Here is a 22,857-nt window from a genome sequence, read left to right on the forward strand (position 1 = left end):
ATATTATTTTTTTTTTTTTTTTTTTTTTTTTTTTTTATACACACACGGCCTAGTGCCCGCAGATAGGAGCATAACAGGCAGTACTACTTTTTATTTTATTTTATTTTTTAAATACTACACTCCATGCTGAAAAGCCAATAAACAAAACACAAGATAGAAGCAAGTTTTCTCATGCAGGAGAATATAAACATACATAATAAATATATACATCCATCAAACCTGTTTAGTTATTTATATATGTATTTATTCTTTTTTTTTTTTTTTTTTTTTATACCTTTATCGTAATATGTATATTCCATTTTTTTTTTTTTTTTTTTTTTTTTTTTTTATCCATAAAATTACATTGTTAAATCATTTATTATTAGTATCATTTCATTCTTTTTAATCACGTTTTATTTTAATTTTTTTTTTTTTTTTTTTTTTTTTTTTAATACCTAGATATATATATATATACTCAGTTCCATTATTATTATTTTTTTTTTTTTATAATACCCTTTGTTATTCATTTATATATTTTAATGCCTATAATATATTAATTCGGTTAGTAATTATTTTTTTTTTTTAAAAACGTATAGCCAGAAAAAACCTCCATATATGCTAATGATATCCCATTGCTCGGGGCTGCACCTGAGTTGCCCAATTTCCAGGAAAATATGTGCGGGTAACCTACAGGCTCTGTAAATCCACCCTGAAGCCATTAAACGACCATTGAGATTGTTTTTTTTTTGTATTTTAAATTTTTCATTTATTAAGGCAGGGACACCGCCTCTACCCGTGATTCTAACTCTGCACAAGAACCATCCTCCCCGCAGTACTCACCAGTCACAGAGAGGGACGGAACCTCCAAAGGAGCGGGTACGGGCTGCAGCGACCAGGCCGAGCCCTGGAGTGACGGTCAGGCAACAGCCTCGATACGGTGATTGTATAACCAGACTCCTCCGATGCGCCTGACATCCGTCCTAAAGACGATGATAAGCGCCACCTGAGGATCTGGAGCGCCCATTTCTCCCTGAAACCCAGGAACGGCAACAGGACTGGCGCATGTGGAATCCATTACGGCCATGCCTCCAGGCAACCTAAGGGAAGAAAAAACCGCACCTGTGCCTGCGTGAAGGGGAGGAAGGAGGGGGGGGGTGTCGCCATAATGGCTGCAAATAAGACCCAGAGAGCCTCATGGTACGGAAGGGGCTCTGATCGCAAAGCTTGGACAGTAGGAATACCCCTTAGAAGCCATAGGCACAGGTGCACCGCAATCGGACATGGCAAGCACGAGAGGTTAATCTATAATACTGGACAGGAGACTGGGGGAAGCTAAAACAAGCACCACATATGAAAACTCGCCTGCCCAGCGGTGCCCAGTACGGGACCCGGTAAACGCTTCAGGGGAAGAGGGGCGGGGGTTAGGCGAAGCGATCTAGCTTGCGCCATGGGAGCTAAAGGAGGCCGTCCAAAGCAGCAGGGGGGGGGGGTGAGGACCCCATATTGCCCTACATTACCGGGGAGACCAACAATCCCGCCCGGCTTGCTTAGCCCTAACGCCATGGAACAGAAGCTAGGAAGGGGGGGGGGGGGGGCGGTAACACAGCGCAGCACCACAGGATGGGTCGAAAGAAACGGCGCACACACGCGGGATGCTGGGGGATAATAAAAGTCGGGGGGGGTTAGGAGGAACGGCGAGCAGATCGCCGGACCTTCGCTGAAGCGCTGGAGCTGCATGTATACCGCAGCAGCAGCTGCACAAAGCCCCAGAAGCAGGCACAGGGGAGGAGGATGGCAGGGCAGAGCTCAAGCTGCTCTAACAGAGCACAGCTAACCCTCCCCTCCTCATGTAACTCACCAGGGAGCAGCTCAAAAGGGCAGAACCACCTGTGGACTCCTGGTATGGACAGAGCAAAGGGGTATGTCCATACCAATCTGCTTCCACTTGCAAGAGGAAGTGACCAGGACAGAGATGATGTATATGTGACCTTCAGGATTTCCTGCACCGCCCTCATCCTGTCTAAGGAGGTTCCCCAGTGATTAACCCTCAATGACCCTAATCTGCAACCTACTTAACCATTACTGAGACGGGGCCAGATTCCTAAATGCCCCTAAGGGGAAAAGGGGGGGGGAGGACCATCAGTCCCTAAGCACCCTCCCTATATAGTCAGGCGCTTTCCAGTATACTGGGGGGTGATGTGTGTATGGGGGTCTGAGGCAGGCACTGTGGATGGGTGTGGGGGTCCTCTGGTCTCCTCTGTATACTGGGGGTGATGTGTGTATGGGGGTCTGAGGCAGGCACTGTGGATGGGTGTGGGGGTCCTCTGGTCTCCTCTGTATACTGGGGGGTGATGTGTGTATGGGGGTCTGAGGCAGGCACTGTGGATGGGTGTGGGGGTCCTCTGGTCTCCTCTGTATACTGGGGGGTGATGTGTGTATGGGGGTCTGAGGCAGGCACTGTGGATGGGTGTGGGGTCCTCTGGTCTCCTCTGTATACTGGGGGGTGATGTGTGTATGGGGGTCTGAGGCAGGCACTGTGGATGGGTGTGGGGGTCCTCTGGTCTCCTCTGTATACTGGGGGTGATGTGTGTATGGGGGTCTGAGGCAGGCACTTTGGATGGGTGTGGGGGTCCTCTGGTCTCCTCTGTATACTGGGGGTGATGTGTGTATGGGGGTCTGAGGCAGGCACTTTGGATGGGTGTGGGGGTCCTCTGGTCACCTCTGTATACTGGGGGTGATGTGTGTATGGGGGTCTGAGGCAGGCACTGTGGATGGGTGTGGGGGTCCTCTGGTTACCACTACCTCCTGGTTAATGGCAGGGGCTGGGTAAATGCTGCTTCAGTAGATGTTCTGACCACACCTGCTGCACACCCTCCCTTGGCAGAGGGTTAAGCTGAACTAACTCTAAACTAAAACTGCTCCCTCCCTGCAGCAAGTGGGAAACGCCGTCCACACCACAGAGGGGGTTAGAATAGAATGGAAGGCTCCACTCTCTGTCCCTTCAGCTCTGCCATTTATGCTGCCACCTGCTGTTGATCCAGGCACATTACATTATAACATAAACAGTTTCACAATAGGAAATGCACACTGTTTAGGACCTGGAAATAAACCCATGGATGACGTTGGGTTAACCATTACAGACAGTAGCGGGGTGCAGAAGTGGTAATGCCGTTCTGGGGCGTTACAGATGTGGTTAATATTTCACTCACTTCCCTGTGACTGTGACAATCCGATGTCACCAGCGATTCAGAAAGCAGCAAACCAGGAAGAAGAAAGGACAAAGTCTGCAGGAGAAGAAGTCAGAGCAGAAGTGAGAGGAGAGCTGGCAGCACGGAGCGCACAGGAGCCGCAGAATGGACCGGTACCAGCCCATCCTGGCCCTCATCCTGCTGCTGGGACTGACAGGTAAAGCCACCGCTACAGGCTGGACATGAGGTCCTCCATGTGTCACGGACGGGGGGACTTTCCTCCTTATATATTGTATAGAACTTATACTACAACCCGTCACTGACACCACACAGAAGGTGTCCATAATAAGGTGTCAGATAACGGATACAACTTAGCGTCTGTAGCAGAGGAATAGACCCCCGGCCTCTCCGCGGACGGCCAGGACCAGTCTGAGATTTATCTTCTGCATCTTTCATGAATGAAGTGCAAAGAGTTAAATGGAGGCCACATGGGATGGCCGCCCTCCTGGGGTGTCGGAGCCCCCGCTCCCGTCGGTGCACGGGGTGTCAGGGCAGTGCACGCTCCTCCTGGATTCTGTCCTGAATGCAGAGCTCGTTCTGTGGGATATCAGGATCCGGTGGATATACAGTACATGCAGTGTACACCGGACTGCGAGCTACGGATTCATCAGCCCCCCAGACACACGGACACTGCAGCCATCAATCACTGCGCACCCCCCACATACTGCACCTGCTGGGGCACCATATGGCGGCACACTGAGCCCTGCAATGTGGAGCCGCATTACATACAGGAGATGTGTATACCGTTATATCTCCTCAGTGTACATTGTATATTACATACAGGAGATGTGTATACCGTTATATCTCCTCAGTGTACATTGTATATTACATACAGGAGATGTGTATACCGTTATATCTCCTCAGTGTACATTGTATATTACATACAGGAGATGTGTATACCGTTATATCACCTCAGTGTACATTGTATATTACATACAGGAGAAGTGTATACCGTTATATCTCCTCAGTGTACATTGTATATTACACACAGGAGATGTGTATACCGTTATATCTCCTCAGTGTACATTGTATATTACATACAGGAGATGTGTATACCGTTATATCACCTCAGTGTACATTGTATATTACATACAGGAGATGTGTATACCGTTATATCTCCTCAGTGTACATTGTATATTACATACAGGAGATGTGTATACCGTTATATCTCCTCAGTGTACATTGTATATTACATACAGGAGATGTGTATACCGTTATATCTCCTCAGTGTACATTGTATATTACACACAGGAGATGTGTATACCGTTATATCTCCTCAGTGTACATTGTATATTACATACAGGAGATTTGTATACCGTTATATCTCCTCAGTGTACATTGTATATTACATACAGGAGATGTGTATACCGTTATATCACCTCAGTGTACATTGTATATTACATACAGGAGATGTGTATACCGTTATATCTCCTCAGTGTACATTGTATATTACATACAGGAGATGTGTATACCGTTATATCTCCTCAGTGTACATTGTATATTACATACAGGAGATGTGTATACCGTTATATCTCCTCAGTGTACATTGTATATTACATACAGGTGATGTGTATACCGTTATATCTCCTCAGTGTACATTGTATATTACATACAGGTGATGTGTATACAGTTATATCTCCTCAGTGTACATTGTATATTACATACAGGTGATGTGTATACCGTTATATCTCCTCAGTGTACATTGTATATTACATACAGGTGATGTGTATACCGTTATATCTCCTCAGTGTACATTGTATATTACATACAGATGATGTGTATACCGTTATATCTCCTCAGTGTACATTGTATATTACATACAGGTGATGTGTATACCGTTATATCTCCTCAGTGTACATTGTATATTACATACAGGAGATGTGTATACCGTTATATCTCCTCAGTGTACATTGTATATTACATACAGGTGATGTGTATACCGTTATATCTCCTCAGTGTACATTGTATATTACATACAGGAGATGTGTATACCGTTATATCTCCTCAGTGTACATTGTATATTACATACAGGTGATGTGTATACCGTTATATCTCCTCAGTGTACATTGAATATTACATACAGGAGATGTGTATACCGTTATATCTCCTCAGTGTACATTGTATATTACATACAGTAGATGTGTATACCGTTATATCTCCTCAGTGTACATTGTATATTACATACAGGTGATGTGTATACCGTTATATCTCCTCAGTGTACATTGTATATTACATACAGGAGATTTGTATACCGTTATATCTCCTCAGTGTCTGTACATTGTATATTACATACAGGTGATGTGTATACCGTTATATCTCCTCAGTTTACATTGTATATTACATACAGGTGATGTGTATACCGTTATATCTCCTCAGTTTACATTGTATATTACATACAGGTGATGTGTATACCGTTATATCTCAGTGTACATTGTATATTACATACAGGAGATGTGTATACCGTTATATCTCCTCAGTGTACATTGTATATTACATACAGGATATGTGTATACCGTTATATCACCTCAGTGTCTGTACATTGTATATTACATACAGGTGATGTGTATACCGTTATATCTCCTCAGTGTACATTGTATATTACATACAGGTGATGTGTATACCGTTATATCTCCTCAGTGTACATTGTATATTACATACAGGTGATGTGTATACCGTTATATCTCCTCAGTTTACATTGTATATTACATACAGGTGATGTGTATACCGTTATATCTCCTCAGTGTACATTGTATATTACATACAGGAGATGTGTATACCGTTATATCTCCTCAGTGTACATTGTATATTACATACAGGTGATGTGTATACCGTTATATCTCCTCAGTTTACATTGTATATTACATACAGGTGATGTGTATACCGTTATATCTCCTCAGTGTACATTGTATATTACATACAGGTGATGTGTATACTATTATATCTCCTCAGTGTACATTGTATATTACATACAGGAGATGTGTATACCGTTATATCTCCTCAGTGTACATTGTATATTACATACAGGTGATGTGTATACCGTTATATCTCCTCAGTGTACATTGTATATTACATACAGGAGATGTGTATACCGTTATATCTCCTCAGTGTACATTGTATATTACATACAGGAGACGTGTATACCGTTATATCTCCTCAGTGTACATTGTATATTACATACAGGAGATGTGTATACCGTTATATCTCCTCAGTGTACATTGTATATTACATACAGGTGATGTGTATACCGTTATATCTCCTCAGTGTACATTGTATATTACATACAGGTGATGTGTATACCGTTATTTCTCCTCAGTGTACATTGTATATTACATACAGGTGATGTGTATACCGTTATATCTCCTCAGTGTACATTGTATATTACATACAGGAGATGTGTATACCGTTATATCTCCTCAGTGTACATTGTATATTACATACAGGTGATGTGTATACCGTTATATATCCTCAGTGTCTGTACATTGTATATTACATACAGGAGACGTGTATACCGTTATATCTCCTCAGTGTACATTGTATATTACTTTCAGGTGATGTGTATACCGTTATATCTCCTCAGTGTACATTGTATATTACATACAGGAGATGTGTATACCGTTATATCTCCTCAGTGTACATTGTATATTACATACAGGAGATGTGTATACCGTTATATCTCCTCAGTGTACATTGTATATTACATACAGGTGATGTGTATACCGTTATATCTCCTCAGTGTACATTGTATATTACATACAGGAGATGTGTATACCGTTATATCTCCTCAGTGTACATTGTATATTACATACAGGAGATGTGTATACCGTTATATCTCCTCAGTGTACATTGTATATTACATACAGAAGATGTGTATACCGTTATATCTCCTCAGTGTCTGTACATTGTATAATACATACAGGTGATGTGTATACCGTTATATCTCCTCAGTGTACATTGTATATTACATACAGGAGATGTGTATACCGTTATATCTCCTCAGTGTACATTGTATATTACATACAGGTGATGTGTATACCGTTATATCTCCTCAGTGTACATTATATATTACATACAGGAGATGTGTATACCGTTATATCTCCTCAGTGTACATTGTATATTACATACAGGAGATGTGTATACCGTTATATATCCTCAGTGTACATTGTATATTACATACAGGAGATTTGTATACCGTTATATCTCCTCAGTGTACATTGTATATTACATACAGGTGATGTGTATACCGTTATATCTCCTCAGTGTACATTGTATATTACATACAGGAGATGTGTATACCGTTATATCTCCTCAGTGTACATTGTATATTACATACAGGAGATGTGTATACCGTTATATCTCCTCAGTGTACATTGTATATTACATACAGGAGATGTGTATACCGTTATATCTCCTCAGTGTCTGTACATTGTATATTACATACAGGTGATGTGTATACCGTTATATCTCCTCAGTGTACATTGTATATTACATACAGGTGATGTGTGTACCGTTATATCTCCTCAGTGTACATTGTATATTACATACAGGTGATGTGTATACCGTTATATCTCCTCAGTGTACATTGTATATTACATACAGGAGATGTGTATACCGTTATATCTCCTCAGTGTCTGTACATTGTATATTACATACAGGTGATGTGTATACCGTTATATCTCCTCAGTGTACATTGTATATTACATACAGGAGATGTGTATACCGTTAGATCTCCTCAGTGTACATTGTATATTACTTTCAGGTGATGTGTATACCGTTATATCTCCTCAGTGTATATTGTATATTACATACAGGAGATGTGTATACCGTTATATCTCCTCAGTGTACATTGTATATTACATACAGGAGATGTGTATACCGTTATATCTCCTCAGTGTACATTGTATATTACATACAGGAGATGTGTATACCGTTATATCTCCTCAGTGTACATTGTATATTACATACAGGAGATGTGTATACCGTTATATCTCCTCAGTGTACATTGTATATTACATACAGGTGATGTGTATACCGTTATATCTCCTCAGTGTACATTGTATATTACATACAGGTGATGTGTATACCGTTATATCTCCTCAGTGTACATTGTATATTACATACAGGTGATGTGTATACCGTTATATCTCCTCAGTGTACATTGTATATTACATACAGGAGATGTGTATACCGTTATATCTCCTCAGTGTCTGTACATTGTATATTACATACAGGTGATGTGTATACCGTTATATCTCCTCAGTGTACATTGTATATTACATACAGGAGATGTGTATACCGTTAGATCTCCTCAGTGTACATTGTATATTACTTTCAGGTGATGTGTATACCGTTATATCTCCTCAGTGTATATTGTATATTACATACAGGAGATGTGTATACCGTTATATCTCCTCAGTGTACATTGTATATTACATACAGGAGATGTGTATACCGTTATATCTCCTCAGTGTACATTGTATATTACATACAGGAGATGTGTATACCGTTATATCTCCTCAGTGTACATTGTATATTACATACAGGAGATGTGTATACCGTTATATCTCCTCAGTGTACATTGTATATTACATACAGGTGATGTGTATACCGTTATATCTCCTCAGTGTACATTGTATATTACATACAGGTGATGTGTATACCGTTATATATCCTCAGTGTACATTGTATATTACATACAGGAGATGTGTATACCGTTATATCTCCTCAGTGTCTGTACATTGTATATTACATACAGGTGATGTGTATACCGTTATATCTCCTCAGTGTACATTGTATATTACATACAGGAGATGTGTATACCGTTAGATCTCCTCAGTGTACATTGTATATTACTTTCAGGTGATGTGTATACCGTTATATCTCCTCAGTGTATATTGTATATTACATACAGGAGATGTGTATACCGTTATATCTCCTCAGTGTACATTGTATATTACATACAGGAGATGTGTATACCGTTATATCTCCTCAGTGTACATTGTATATTACATACAGGAGATGTGTATACCGTTATATCTCCTCAGTGTACATTGTATATTACATACAGGAGATGTGTATACCGTTATATCTCCTCAGTGTACATTGTATATTACATACAGGTGATGTGTATACCGTTATATCTCCTCAGTGTACATTGTATATTACATACAGGTGATGTGTATACCGTTATATCTCCTCAGTGTACATTGTATATTACATACAGAAGATGTGTATACCGTTATATCTCCTCAGTGTCTGTACATTGTATATTACATACAGGTGATGTGTATACCGTTATATCTCCTCAGTGTACATTGTATATTACATACAGGTGATGTGTATACCGTTATATCTCCTCAGTGTACATTGTATATTACATACAGGTGATGTGTATACCGTTATATCTCCTCAGTGTACATTGTATATTACATACAGGAGATGTGTATACCGTTATATCTCCTCAGTGTCTGTACATTGTATATTACATACAGGAGATGTGTATACCGTTATATCTCCTCAGTGTACATTGTATATTACATACAGGAGATGTGTATACCGTTAGATCTCCTCAGTGTACATTGTATATTACATACAGGAGATGTGTATACCGTTATATCTCCTCAGTGTACATTGTATATTACATATAGGAGATGTGTATACCGTTATATCTCATCAGTGTACATTGTATATTACATACAGGAGATGTGTATACCGTTATATCTCCTCAGTGTACATTGTATATTACATACAGGTGATGTGTATACCGTTATATCTCCTCAGTGTACATTATATATTACATACAGGAGATGTGTATACCGTTATATCTCCTCAGTGTCTGTACATTGTATATTACATACAGGAGATGTGTATACCGTTATATCTCCTCAGTGTACATTGTATATTACATACAGGAGATGTGTATACCGTTAGATCTCCTCAGTGTACATTGTATATTACTTTCAGGTGATGTGTATACCGTTATATCTCCTCAGTGTACATTGTATATTACATACAGGAGATGTGTATACCGTTATATCTCCTCAGTGTACATTGTATATTACATACAGGTGATGTGTATACCGTTATATCTCCTCAGTGTACATTGTATATTACATACAGGAGATGTGTATACCGTTATATCTCCTCAGTGTACATTGTATATTACATACAGGAGATGTATATACCGTTATATCAGGTCAGTATCTCGCGCTCTGTATATTACATACAGGTGATGTGTATACCGTTATATCTCCTCAGTGTACATTGTATATTACATACAGGAGATGTATATACCGTTATATCTCCTCAGTGTACATTGTATATTACATACAGGAGATGTGTATACCGTTATATCTCCTCAGTGTACATTGTATATTACATACAGGTGATGTGTATACCGTTATATCTCCTCAGTGTACATTGTATATTACATACATGAGATGTGTATACCGTTATATCTCCTCAGTGTACATTGTATATTACATACAGGAGATGTGTATACCGTTATATCTCCTCAGTGTACATTGTATATTACATACAGGTGATGTGTATACCGTTATATCTCCTCAGTGTACATTGTATATTACATACAGGAGATGTGTATACCGTTATATCTCCTCAGTGTACATTGTATATTACATACAGGAGATGTATATACCGTTATATCAGGTCAGTATCTCGCGCTCTGTATATTACATACAGGAGATGTGTATACCGTTATATCTCCTCAGTGTACATTGTATATTACATACAGGTGATGTGTATACCGTTATATCTCCTCAGTGTACATTGTATATTACATACAGGAGATGTGTATACCGTTATATCTCCTCAGTGTACATTGTATATTACATACAGGTGATGTGTATACCGTTATATCTCCTCAGTGTACATTGTATATTACATACAGGAGATGTGTATACCGTTATATCTCCTCAGTGTACATTGTATATTACATACAGGAGATGTGTATACCGTTATATCTCCTCAGTGTCTGTACATTGTATATTACATACAGGAGATGTGTATACCGTTATATCTCCTCAGTGTACATTGTATATTACATACAGGTGATGTGTATACCGTTATATCTCCTCAGTGTACATTGTATATTACATACAGGAGATGTGTATACCGTTATATCTCCTCAGTGTACATTGTATATTACATACAGGTGATGTGTATACCGTTATATCTCCTCAGTGTACATTGTATATTACATACAGGAGATGTGTATACCGTTATATCTCCTCAGTGTACATTGTATATTACATACAGGAGATGTATATACCGTTATATCAGGTCAGTATCTCGCGCTCTGTATATTACATACACTAGATGTGTATACCGTTATATCTCCTCAGTGTACATTGTATATTACATACAGGTGATGTGTATACCGTTATATCTCCTCAGTGTACATTGTATATTACATACAGGAGATGTGTATACCGTTATATCTCCTCAGTGTACATTGTATATTACATACAGGTGATGTGTATACCGTTATATCTCCTCAGTGTACATTGTATATTACATACAGGTGATGTGTATACCGTTATATCTCCTCAGTGTACATTGTATATTACATACAGGAGATGTGTATACCGTTATATCTCCTCAGTGTACATTGTATATTACATACATGAGATGTGTATACCGTTATATCTCCTCAGTGTACATTGTATATTACATACAGGAGATGTGTATACCGTTATATCTCCTTAGTGTACATTGTATATTACATACAGGTGATGTGTATACCGTTATATCTCCTCAGTGTACATTGTATATTACATACAGGAGATGTGTATACCGTTATATCTCCTCAGTGTACATTGTATATTACATACAGGAGATGTGTATACCGTTATATCTCCTCAGTGTACATTGTATATTACATACAGGAGATGTGTATACCGTTATATCTCCTCAGTGTCTGTACATTGTATATTACATACAGGAGATGTGTATACCGTTATATCTCCTCAGTGTACATTGTATATTACATACAGGTGATGTGTATACCGTTATATCTCCTCAGTGTACATTGTATATTACATACATGAGATGTGTATACCGTTATATCTCCTCAGTGTACATTGTATATTACATACAGGAGATGTGTATACCGTTATATCTCCTCAGTGTACATTGTATATTACATACAGGTGATGTGTATACCGTTATATCTCCTCAGTGTACATTGTATATTACATACAGGAGATGTGTATACCGTTATATCTCCTCAGTGTACATTGTATATTACATACAGGAGATGTATATACCGTTATATCAGGTCAGTATCTCGCGCTCTGTATATTACATACAGTAGATGTGTATACCGTTATATCTCCTCAGTGTACATTGTATATTACATACAGGTGATGTGTATACCGTTATATCTCCTCAGTGTACATTGTATATTACATACAGGAGATGTGTATACCGTTATATCTCCTCAGTGTACATTGTATATTACATACAGGTGATGTGTATACCGTTATATCTCCTCAGTGTACATTGTATATTACATACAGGTGATGTGTATACCGTTATATCTCCTCAGTGTACATTGTATATTACATAGAGGAGATGTGTATACCGTTATATCTCCTCAGTGTACATTGTATATTACATACAGGTGATGTGTATACCGTTATATCTCCTCAGTGTACATTGTATATTACATACAGGTGATGTGTATACCATTATATCTCCTCAGTGTACATTGTATATTACATACAGGTGATGTGTATACCGTTATATCTCCTCAGTGTACATTGTATATTACATACAGGTGATGTGTATACCGTTATATCTCCTCAGTGTACATTGTATATTACATACATGAGATGTGTATACCGTTATATCTCCTCAGTGTACATTGTATATTACATACAGGAGATGTGTATACCGTTATATCTCCTCAGTGTACATTGTATATTACATACAGGTGATGTGTATACCGTTATATCTCCTCAGTGTACATTGTATATTACATACAGGTGATGTGTATACCGTTATATCTCCTCAGTGTACATTGTATATTACATACAGGAGATGTGTATACCGTTATATCTCCTCAGTGTACATTGTATATTACATACAGGAGATGTGTATACCGTTATATCTCCTCAGTGTACATTGTATATTACATACAGGTGATGTGTATACCGTTATATCTCCTCAGTGTACATTGTATATTACATACAGGAGATGTGTATACCGTTATATCTCCTCAGTGTACATTGTATATTACATACAGGAGATGTGTATACCGTTATATCACCTCAGTGTACATTATATATTACATACAGGTGATGTGTATACCGTTATATCTCCTCAGTGTACATTGTATATTACATACAGATGATGTGTATACCGTTATATCTCCTCAGTGTACATTGTATATTACATACAGGAGATGTGTATACCGTTATATCTCCTCAGTGTACATTGTATATTACATACAGTGATGTGTATACCGTTATATCTCCTCAGTGTACATTGTATATTACATACAGGAGATGTGTATACCGTTATATCTCCTCAGTGTACATTGTATATTACATACAGGTGATGTGTATACCGTTATATCTCCTCAGTGTACATTGTATATTACATACAGGAGATGTGTATACCGTTATATCTCCTCAGTGTACATTGTATATTACATACAGGAGATGTGTATACCGTTATATCTCCTCAGTGTACATTGTATATTACATACAGGTGATGTGTATACCGTTATATCTCCTCAGTGTACATTGTATATTACATACAGGAGATGTGTATACCGTTATATCTCCTCAGTGTACATTGTATATTACATACAGGAGATGTGTATACCGTTATATCACCTCAGTGTACATTATATATTACATACAGGTGATGTGTATACCGTTATATCTCCTCAGTGTACATTGTATATTACATACAGATGATGTGTATACCGTTATATCTCCTCAGTGTACATTGTATATTACATACAGGAGATGTGTATACCGTTATATCTCCTCAGTGTACATTGTATATTACATACAGGTGATGTGTATACCGTTATATCTCCTCAGTGTACATTGTATATTACATACAGGAGATGTGTATACCGTTATATCTCCTCAGTGTACATTGTATATTACATACAGTGATGTGTATACCGTTATATCTCCTCAGTGTACATTATATATTACATACAGGAGATGTGTATACCGTTATATCTCCTCAGTGTACATTGTATATTACATACAGGAGATGTGTATACCGTTATATCTCCTCAGTGTACATTGTATATTACATACAGTGATGTGTATACCGTTATATCTCCTCAGTGTACATTGTATATTACATACAGGAGATGTGTATACCGTTATATCTCCTCAGTGTACATTGTATATTACATACAGGAGATGTGTATACCGTTATATCTCCTCAGTGTACATTGTATATTACATACAGGAGATGTGTATACCATTATATCTCCTCAGTGTACATTGTATATTACATACAGGAGATGTGTATACCGTTATATCTCCTCAGTGTACATTGTATATTACATACAGGAGATGTGTATACTGTTATATCTCCTCAGTGTACATTATATATTACATACAGGTGATGTGTATACCGTTATATCTTCTCAGTGTACATTGTATATTACATACAGGAGACGTGTATACCGTTATATCTCCTCAGTGTACATTGTATATTACATACAGGAGATGTGTATACCGTTATATCTCCTCAGTGTCTGTACATTGTATATTACATACAGGTGACGTGTATACCGTTATATCTCCTCAGTGTACATTGTATATTACATACAGGAGATGTGTATACCGTTATATCTCCTCAGTGTACATTGTATATTACATACAGGAGATGTGTATACCGTTATATCTCCTCAGTGTACATTGTATATTACATACAGGAGATGTGTATACCGTTATATCTCCTCAGTGTCTGTACATTGTATATTACATACAGGAGATGTGTATACCGTTATATCTCCTCAGTGTACATTGTATATTACATACAGGTGATGTGTATACCGTTATATCTCCTCAGTGTACATTGTATATTACATACAGGAGATGTGTATACCGTTATATCTCCTCAGTGTACATTGTATATTACATACAGGAGATGTGTATACCGTTATATCTCCTCAGTGTACATTGTATATTACATACAGGTGATGTGTATACCGTTATATCAGGTCAGTATCTCACGCTCTGTATATTACTTACAGGTGATGTGGACGCTGTCGTCGATGTGGCAGGAATCAATTGGAGATCGGTTCTATTAGAAGTGAATCCTCCACCCCCAGAAAATTCTCTTATATCCTGGACTTTTAAAAACCAGATTGTGGCTCAGAATCTTCCTCCTCCTCCTGTTTGTTACGATCAGTTGATAGGAAGATGTCAGTTATATGTGAACGGATCCCTGAGAATCGACAGCGTCTCCTCCGCTAATGAAGGGAATTATTTTCTGACTGTACGAGCTTCAGGTTCTACAACATCTAACATTACAGAATACCGGCTCCGGGTGTACGGTAAGTAGACTCCCGCAATATAAGTGACTCATGATGTAATCCCCGCCGTCTGATGTACTGACCGCAGAGATCAGACCCTCATCCTCCTCACTCCTCTCCGTCCTCTGCTGGCGGAGGACACTGAACATTTGTTGGATGGGAGTCGGTCCCCACACCTCTCGTTAGGGGGCAGCACGCCGACCACCCGGCTCCCATTTGCCAAGTCCACCTTCAGTTCACCCAAATCCAACCATTTTATAATAATCTACAGAAGAACTCTTGCAAAAAACGTCAACCAATTAAGCAAAAAGAAATGTAGGGAGGAGGGAGGGACGTCCCTGACAGGCAGCGGGGAAAGAGGCCGCACCCCGGTAATGCCTCATTATTTAACCCTTCCTAGATGGGAGGGGAAAAGAAGCAACCATGTTAGCCAACCCAAGGCGGGTGGGGACTAACCCTGGTCTCCTGGGCAAGCTCCCGACTTCCCATACCATAAATCACCCCTGCGGGATGCATAGGTTTCCAGGAAAAAAGGGGAAGGGGTTTATTTTCCCAAACCCCATGGCAGCCCCTCCATCAAAGTCTGTGCAGTCAGCGACGTCCTCCCCAACCGTCTGGTGTCCATCAAACCTGTCATACATCACATGATGGTAAATTAACGTGGATAGCTCGCCACCCTTCTCTGTATGGCAAAGGTGCTCGAATCTAAAACTGATCACCCAGTCAGAATATGTAATGTTAAATGGATAAATTCACGGCTGGCACTCGCTATGCAGGTCACATCCACAGCATTTAATCTCAATAAAATGAAACAGCAAAATTGAATTCTAATCACTGTAAAAAAATATATATCACACTAATAAAACATCACAATATCCGGAATGGTATCTATAATATAATCACGTAAAATGTCCCATAACAGTATGTGTAAAATATGCAATCCACTGGTAATAAAGTCCTATATATGGGGTAGGATCCTCTATGTATAAAACCCTTTCAGCTGGGTATGCTTGTGCTGCCCAAATCCCGCTTTTATGTGGTCAGCAAGTACCGTATTTACGTTTGGACAATGTTCCTTTAGATATTAGATGTAATATGCATCCAGACGGTAAAAGCTCCCAGGAGTCCGTCTATTTGAGATACAATGTCCACATTAACTTGTGATAAATGAAGTGGGCGCTCTCAGGATGCAGGGATCACACAGATATTTATTAATATAGAAGGCAATAAAAGAGAGAATGTGGCCCTCCTGTAGGAAAGCTGTGTAACACAGCACGTGCTCACTGGAGCTGGCACTCTGAATCTAGAAGGGTATTATAACCTGCACATGGCATATTCCTCCAATAAAACAACATTAAAAAGGCACATCAGAGATTATTCACACAATAAAAATCGCACAGTTAAAACGCATACATATCGCAGATGCTGAATGTTCACTGGGAAAACTACAATGCGAGTTGTTCCCCAACTCACTGATAAAGTTCTGAAGCTCCAAGGTGACAGTTAGAGGCACCGTGACGTGATAGTCCCACAACAAACAGGTGTAGCGGCGTCCCGCTCTATATTCAACCAGTAGCGTCCCACTGGGCTAATAGCATTAAGTCTTGTTAAATCTCCTGTCAGCAAATATTTGATGAAAAAGATAGTCTTAGCGGACAGGTTCTCCTCACCACTTCGCTGCGCACCGTCGCTCTGCTGGGTCGTGTTTTTTATTCCCTCCAGACTTTTTTGAGCGGTCAGGTTGTTGAAATCCCAAGTAGGAAAAAGTTTGGCATGTGCAGCCCGGTCTCTGCTGTAGGCTGCCACGGATTCCTTACACTTGAACCTTATCGTGGTGTTGAGCAGTATGGTGCGAGGTTCCGGCACTATCTGTTGGTCCTCACTCCTTAAAAATTTGGGGTCCTGTTAGAGCTAGACGCGTTTCGGGGCTTAAGATTGCCCCTTCCTCAGTAGCTACCAGTCCCCCTAAAAATGCTTCCTTTTATCGTCCTGGACTACTTCTTCAAAACCCGGCATGGATCCTGACCGGAATCGGGACCCACAGTTTACTGGAGCTGATGTTTGCTCCTAGGACACATGGAGCTTTGTTTCTTTCATGCTTCCAGCATATTGGGTTAATAAATAATAGTATTCAATAACCTACATCATGTTTATACAAAAACTATTAGAAACACATCAAAGCAATATCAGTTTTAAAAAATATTCATACCAGTGACTTATCTCTCTCTGCTGGTTGTATTGCACCAAAAAACGCATCTGCACCCATGCGGTTTTGGTGCGTTTTTCATGCGGTTTTGCACACACCATTTTTTTTTTTTTTTTTATAAAATAAAATATAATTAAACATCTGTTCATGTTCCCTACTGTCTGTTGGGTAGTGGACATTTTTCACAAGTTTCACGTTATTTTAGTGGACTGGGTGAGTCCACTTTACTGAGCGCACCTCTGCTTGGTCCTTGTGTGTTCCTGTGCGCCTCATTTACCTTTTTTAATGTCCACATTAAATCGCGGTCTGGTCCATGTGGAGCAGAGCGCCTCTTTCAGATTATGGTGATAATAGCAGCAATGTCACCTGGTGGTCGGTGCTGGGGGGAGATGTCGCTTACCGGTATATATTGGTGCCCGGCAGTCCCGTTGTCCAGCTCTCCTCTCTCCATCGCACGGCTGTAACTGCTTCCCGGCGTCCTCGCTCTCTGGTATGTGTCACGTGATCTCTCCAGAGATATCGCGAGATTTGGTATTCAAGTGAGATTATACTCACAACAGCAGAAAATGGAGCGCTCCAAGTTTGCAAATAGTTTAGATCGTCCCAATCATGTCCGGATTCCTTATCAAAGCAGGGATATAACGCCAGACGCGTATCGGGGACTTCACTCCTTCCTCAGTGGCTAGGGGAAGGTGTTTATTTTCTCAAACCCCATGGCACCCCCTCCATCAAAGTCTGTGCAGTCAGAGACGTCCTCCCCACCGTCCGGTGTCCATCAAACCTGTCATACATCATATGATGGTTCCCTATATGAGAGAACTTTGCCAACACTCCGAAGTCCAACCGCGGGTCCCCTCACAAAATCCCCAATTATCTCATGTCGTTATCTATAAACATAATTGTATCATCTCGGAAGTGTTTTCTCTAGAGTTGAGCGGACACCTGGATGTTCGGGTTCGACGGGTTCGGCCGAACTTCAGAAAAAAGTTCGAGTTCGTGACTCGAACTTGACCCCGAACCCCATTGAAGTCGATGGGGATCCGAACTTTTGAGCACTAAAATGGCTGTAAAAATGCCAAGGAAAGGGCTGGAGGGCTGCAAATGGCATCAACATGTGGTTAAGAGCATGGCAAGTGCGCTGCAAACAAATGTGGATAGGGAAATGACTACAAATAACATACAATACGTAAAAATAAAAAATAATAATCTTGATTTTGGAGGACGAGGTCCATATGGAGTAGGAGGTTGAGGAGGCGGTGGATGTGGCGGTGTAGGTGGAGGAGGAGGAGGAGGTAGCCTACACTGGTTTTTGGTTTTAAATTTTATTTTTAAAATTAGGGTACACCCCAAAACATTGGGAAATATAACCTGTGATAACCCCCTCCAGCCGTGCTAAACACACGTTCAGACAATACACCGGCTGCAGGGCAGGCCAGCACCTCCAAGGGGTAAAGGGCACGCTCAGGCCATGTGCCCAATTTGGAGACCAAGAAGTTGCAGGGGCTGACCCCTGTCAGTCAGTTCATGTAGGCGTGTGCACACTTACTGCTCCACCATGTTGCCCGTCCCCGTGATGTCCACCATCCATTTGGATATCTGCTCTATCAACTTTCCATGTTCTTTTCTGCGCCTACCATGGTGATCACGGGTGGCGGCGAATCAGGGTTCCAGGCCGGAGAGGGAGCGTGAGAAAGAGAGACCACATCCAAGGGAGGATTCATTTTTAAATTTAAAATTATAGAGTTGAAATATGGGAGAAATTCTTAACCACTTCAGCCCCCAGTGCTTAAACACCCTTAATGACCAGGCCACTTTTTACACTTCTGACCTACACTACTTTCACCATTTATTGCTCGGTCATGCAACTTACCACCCAAATGAATTTTACCTCCTTTTCTTCTCACTAATAGAGCTTTCATTTGGTGGTATTTCATTGCTGCTGACATTTTTACTTTTTTTGCTATTAATCGAAATTTAACGATTTTTTTGCAAAAAAATTACATTTTTCACTTTCAGTTGTAAAATTTTGCAAAAAAAACGACATCCATATATAAATTTTTCTCTAAATTTATTGTTCTCCAAGTTTTTGATTAAAAAAAAATGTTTGGGAAAATAAAAAATGTGAATTTCCGCTTTTTGAAGCAGCTCTGACTTTCTGAGCACCTGTCATGTTTCCTGAGGTTCTACAATGGCCAGACAGTACAAACACCCCACAAATGACCCCATTTCGGAAAGTAGACACCCTAAGGTATTCGCTGATGGGCATAGGGAGTTCATAGAACTTTTTATTTTTTGTCACAAGTTAGCGGAAAATGATGACTTTTTTTTCTTACAAAGTCTCATATTCCACTAACTTGTGACAAAAAATAAAAACTTCTATGAACTCACTATGCCCATCACGAAATACCTTGGGGTGTCTTCTTTCCAAAATGGGGTCACTTGTGGGGTAGTTATACTGCCCTGGCATTCTAGGGGCCCAAATGTGTGAGAAGTAGTTTGAAATCAAAATCTGTAAAAAATGGCTGGTGAAATCCGAAAGGTGCTCTTTGGAATGTGGGCCCCTTTGCCCACCTAGGCTGCAAAAAAGTGCCACACATGTGGTATTGCCGTACTCAGGAGAAGTTGGGGAATGTGTTTTGGGGTGTCATTTTACATATACCCATGCTGGGTGAGATAAATATCTCGGCAAAAGACAACTTTTCCAATTTTTTTATACAAAGTTGGCATTTGACCAAGATATTTCTCTCACCCAGCATGGGTATATGTAAAATGACACCCCAAAACACATTCCCCAACTTCTCCTGAGTACGGCGATACCACATGTGTGACACTTTTTTGCAGCCTAGATGCGCAAAGGGGCCCACATTCCTTTTAGGAGGGCATTTTTTGACATTTGGATCCCAGACTTCTTCTCACTCTTTAGGGCCCCTAAAATGCCAGGGCAGTATAAATACCCCACATGTGACCCCATTTTGGAAAGAAGACACCCCAAGGTATTCAATGAGGGGCATGGCGAGTTCATATAAAGTTTTTTTTTTGCCACAAGTTAGCGGAAATTTTTTTTTTTGTTTTTTTCTCACAAAGTCTCCCTTTCCGCTAACTTGGGACAAAAATTTCAATCTTTCATGGACTCAATATGCCCCTCACGGAATACCTTGGGGTGTCTTCTTTCTGAAATTGGGTCACATGTGGGGTATTTATACTGCCCTGGCATTCTAGGGGCCCTAAAGCGTGAGAAGAAGTCTGGAATATAAATGTCTAAAAATTTTTACGCATTTGGATTCCGTGAGGGGTATGGTGAGTTCATGTGAGATTTTATTTTTTGACACAAGTTAGTGGAATATGAGACTTTGTAAGAAAAAAAAAAAAAATTCCGCTAACTTGGGCCAAAAAAATGTCTGAATAGAGCCTTACAGGGGTGTGATCAATGACAGGGGGGTGATCAATGACAGGGGTGGTGATCAATGACAGGGGGGTGATCAAGGAGTCTATATGGGGTGATCAATGACAGGGGGGTGATCAGGGAGTCTATATGGGGTGATCAATGACAGGGGGGTGATCACCCCATATAGACTCCCTGATCACCCCCCTGTCATTGATCACCCCCCTGTCATTGATCACCCCCCTATAAGGCTCCATTCAGATGTCCGTATGTGTTTTGCGGATCTGATCCATGTATCCGTGGATCCGTAAAAAACATACGGACATTTGAATGGAGCCTGACAGGGGGGTGATCAATGACAGGGGGGTGATCAATGACAGGGGGGTGATCAGGGAGTCTATATGGGGTGATCAGGGTGATCAGAACACTGTGCCTGTATAGCGGTGTAGAACACTGTGCCTGTATAGCGGTGTAGAACACTGTGCCTGTATAGCGGTGTAGAACACTGTGCCTGTATAGTGGTGTAGAACACTGTGCCTGTATAGTGGTGTAGAACACTGTGCCTGTATAGTGGTGTAGAACACTGTGCCTGTATAGCGGTGTAGAACACTGTGCCTGTATAGTGGTGTAGAACACTGTGCCTGTATAGTGGTGTAGAACACTGTGCCTGTATAGGGGTGTAGAGCACTGTGCCTGTATAGCGGTGTAGAACACTGTGCCTGTATAGCGGTGTAGAACACTGTGCCTATATAGTGGTAAAGAACACTGTGCCTGTATAGTGGTGTAGAACACTGTGCCTGTATAGCGGTGTAGAACACTGTGCCTGTATAGCGGTGTAGAACACTGTGCCTGTATAGCGGTGTAGAACACTGTGCCTGTATAGCGGTGTAGAACACTGTGCCTGTATAGGGGTGTAGAGCACTGTGCCTGTATAGCGGTGTAGAACACTGTGCCTGTATAGTGGTGTAGAACACTGTGCCTGTATAGCGGTGTAGAACACTGTGCCTGTATAGGGGTGTAGAGCACTGTGCCTGTATAGTGGTGTAGAACACTGTGCCTGTATAGCGGTGTAGAACACTGTGCCTGTATAGCGGTGTAGAACACTGTGCCTGTATAGCGGTGTAGAACACTGTGCCTGTATAGCGGTGTAGAACACTGTGCCTGTATAGCGATGTAGAACACTGTGCCTGTATAGTGGTGTAGAACACTGTGCCTGTATAGTGGTGTAGAACACTGTGCCTGTATAGTGGTGTAGAACACTGTGCCTGTATAGCGATGTAGAGCACTGTGCCTGTATAGCGGTGTAGAACACTGTGCCTGTATAGCGGTGTAGAACACTGTGCCTGTATAGCGGTGTAGAACACTGTGCCTGTATAGCGGTGTAGAACACTGTGCCTGTATAGTGGTGTAGAACACTGTGCCTGTATAGCGATGTAGAGCACTGTGCCTTGCAGTAACACACATAGGGAGTCTGCTGTGATAGTGAAATAATACTGTGAGTCCGTATGAC

This window comes from Bufo bufo, chromosome 1 (genome assembly GCF_905171765.1).
Source record: "Bufo bufo chromosome 1, aBufBuf1.1, whole genome shotgun sequence".
Taxonomy (NCBI): domain Eukaryota; kingdom Metazoa; phylum Chordata; class Amphibia; order Anura; family Bufonidae; genus Bufo; species Bufo bufo.